We start from the raw sequence: 3,800 nt of genomic DNA, 5'->3' as shown, positions 1-3,800 counted from the left end.
CCGAGCCAATCCAACTGAATATGTTCATAGATGGGCTGAGACCACAATCCAATTGAGTTCATAGAGAACATGTCAGCCAGTGATCATGCCATTCCGAGGAATAGAACCCATCAACCCACAAAGAAGAGCCTATTGGAGCTAACATCACACGATGCTTTGTTGGCACATAACAAGTTGCTATCTAAGCAACTTGAGATCCTAACAGAAACACTTGGTAAGATGCCAACTAAATTATCAATTGGACAACCTACACATTCTTCTATTTTGCAGGTCACAGGTTGTACCATGTGTGGTGAAGCTCATGAGACAGGCCAATGCATCCCTATTGAAGAAAACACTCAAGAAATTCATTTCATGGGGAATCAACAAAGGAAAGTGATGGAAGCTTGCTTGTGGAGCTTCTATGGAGGATGGATCTTTGAGCTTCAATGAGGTCCTTCAATGGTGATTTTTCACCATGGAGATGCAGCGGAAGGCAAAGGAGAAGAAGAGAGGGGAGGCACCATCCACTAGGGAATAAGCAAAGGAAGAAGGAGCTTCACCACCAAGAATTGCCTTGGATAAGAAGCTTGAAAAGGATGCTTTAATGGAGGAAAAGAAAGAGAGAAGGGGGGAGCACGAAATTGAAGGATAAAAGAGGGAGAGAAGTGGAACTTTGAAGTGTATCTCATAAGACTTTGATTCATCAAAGTTACAACAAGTGTTACACATGCTTCTATTTATAGACTAGGTAGCTTCCTTGAGAAGCTTTCTTGAGAAAACTTCCTTGAGAAGCTTCTTTGAGAAAACTTCCTTGAGAAGCTAGAGCTTAGCTACACATACCCCTCTAATAACTAAGCTCACCTCCTTGAGAAGCTTCCTTGAGAAGATTCCTAAAGAAGCTAGAGCTTAGCTACACACATCCCCTATAATAGCTAAGCTCACATCCTTGAGATGAGAAGCTAGAACTTAGCTACACACCCTATAATAGCTAAGCTCACCCCCATGACAAAAAACATGAAAATACAAAAAAAGTCCTTACTACAAAGACTACTAAAAATGCCCCGAAATACAAGGCTAAAACCGTATACTACTAGAATGGCCAAAATAAAAGGCCCAGACGAAGGAAAAACCTATTCTAATATTTACAAAGATAAGCGGGCTCATACTTAGCCCATGGGCTCGAAATCTACCCTAAGGCTCATGAGAACCCTAGGGCCTTCCCTTGGATCTCTTGCCCAATCTACTTGGAGTCTTCTACCCAATGCCCTTACGGAGTAGGATTGCATCAGAAAAGGTATACTCAAGGAGGATTTATAGGCTTCCAGCAAGGTCCTTATAATCAGCAAGGACAGTGGAGGACACACCCTGGCAACCAGTTCAATAAAGACCAAGGTGGATCCTCAAATAGGCCAATCCAACAAGGGCCTAACATCTTTCAGAGGACAACTAAGTTGGAAGAGACCTTAAATTTGTTTATGCAGGTAATGATGTCGAATCATAAAAGTACTAAGTCAACACTAAAGAACCTTGAAGTACACATGGGACAACTGGCCAAACAGATACTGACAAGTCATCAAACAACTTTGGAGAAAATACGGAAAATAATCCTAAGGAAGAATGCAAGGTTGTGATGACTAGGAGTAAAAGGTTGGTGGAAGCTGAGGATGAAGAGAGTGTGGTGTACAAGGAGCAAAGGGGTGAAAAGACAGGTGTTGAGGTTAAGAAAAATGATGTGAAGGGTAAAGAGAATCAGGAAAAAGGGAAGAAATTAATGGTCCAAAATAAAGAGATAGAGGACCAAGAAAAAGAAAAAGAAAGAGGAAAAGAAATAGAAAATGAGAAAAATGAAAAAGAAGAAAAAAATAAGATTTCAGAGAAGAGTAGAAGTGGAGAGGCTATGGACAAAGGTTTGGAAGTACCATATCCTGTGGTACTTTCCAAGAAAGAAAAAAAATCGTTATTTGGCAAGATTTTTGGATATTTTCAGGAAACTAGAAATAACCATGCCCTTTGGCAAAGCTCTGTAGCAGATGCCACTCTACTCCAAATTTTTGAAAGATATGTTGACAAGGAAGCACAAGTACATTCATCAGGAAACATCATAGTGGACGAAAATTGTAGTGCTGTAATCCAAAAGATCCTTCCACCTAAGCACAAAGATCCTGGGAGTGTAACCATTCCTTGTTCAATAGGAGAAGTCAATGTGGGAAAGGCTATGATTGATCTGGGAGCCAACATTAATTTGATGCCACTCTCCATATGCAGAAGGCTGGGAGAGTTGGAGATTATGCCCACTCGAATGACTTTGCAATTAGCTGACCGCTCCATTACCAGGTCCTGTGGAGTGATTGAAGTGTTGGTCAGGGTAAAACATTTTATCTTCCCAGCAGACTTTGTGGTTATGGATATCTCTGAAGATACTGACATCCTTGTAATCTTGGGAAGGCCTTTCATGTTGACCGCAAGCTGCATAGTTGACATGGGGAAGAGAAAGCTGGAGTTAGGTTTTGAAGACCCAAAAATTGATTTCGACTTGTCTGTGGAAGACAAGCCTACTCCAGAACACAATGTTTGCTTGCAGGTAATGGGAGAAGGTCAAGAGGTTTTGAAGGTGAGAACCAAAACATAAGATTGCCCAGAGAGGTAAAAGCTTCAAGCTATTGCCGTTAAAGAAGGGCTTCCTGGGAGGCAACCCAGTTTTAATCTTTGTTGTGTTTATTTTTCATGCATTCAATCATTTGGAACTTGCTATATAATCTGTACATAGGAGTATATCAGCCAATCTTTGAATGCTTAACATAAGGGTTTCAATTTATTGGAAAAAGAACTGAAAAATGACTTAGAAAACATTTTCTGAAAAATAGTCCTTTCGCTAAGCGCAAGCCTCGTGCTAAGCGCATCGCTGTTCATGTGCTAAGCTGCGAGTCTTAAGTGCTTAGCGCCCAACCCTTGCATCAGAGACTGATTTGGTCCGCTAAGTTGGCCGAGGTTGAGTTAAGCTAACTTCAATTCGATCTGAATTTAGCTAAGCTGCAGCCTGATCGCTAAGCGACAGCTTATCCGTGGCTAAGCGTGACCTTTTGTCGCCAAGCACAATTCCTTACGGCCTAACTAAGGTCGATGAAGCTAAGCACCAGTCATGGCAGCTAAGCGAGATTCATTGTAGCAATATGAGCGCTAAGCGAGTCCCTCTCAGCTAAGCGCATGCTTCTCTGTACTTAAGATGCATCATTTTAGCTAAGTTGGCCAGAGCTTAGCGAGAGTTGCAGCTTTTCTAATCTACAGACCTTGCTAAGCGGACTTACTCTCGCGCTAAGCCGAGTTTCTGTTATCGAATTTGAAACATCGGCTAAGCGCACGTGTTCGCTAAGCGAGCCTAGTTGAGAAACCAAACGTCTGTCTTGCTCGCTTAGCGCAACGGTCCGCTAAGCGAAGGTATCCAAAAACTGCTTAAGTGAGTGTAACAGCAGTTACACTCACATTTGTCAGATTATAGAAACCTTGCCTCTGCATTCTATCTCTCCAAAAATTTGCACATTTTGCATCTATACTCTCTTTGTGCATTTTCGACTTTGAAGTATCATTTTTACACCATCCAAGTAAGTTCCTTGATTCTTTTTCTCTTTTTCTTGTCTTAACTTTAGGGTAGAAGACTTTAACTGTAGCTTTAGATTTTTAGGGTTTTTATGTTTTGTTAGAATTAGTTTAAGATTAGGGCTATGTAAGCTTGTATACTGAATTGTGTATGGCGCACACATTGCATGTATGATATGCCTTTTAGAGGCTTAAAAAGTGCGAGAAAACGAGCTGTGTTTTTT

The sequence above is a fragment of the Glycine soja genome, unplaced genomic scaffold, assembly GCF_004193775.1.
Source record: "Glycine soja cultivar W05 unplaced genomic scaffold, ASM419377v2 Super-Scaffold_78, whole genome shotgun sequence".
NCBI classification, from domain to species: Eukaryota; Viridiplantae; Streptophyta; class Magnoliopsida; order Fabales; family Fabaceae; genus Glycine; species Glycine soja.
The sequence above is the reverse complement of the archived record's forward strand: the minus strand, read 5'-3'. Positions refer to the sequence as shown.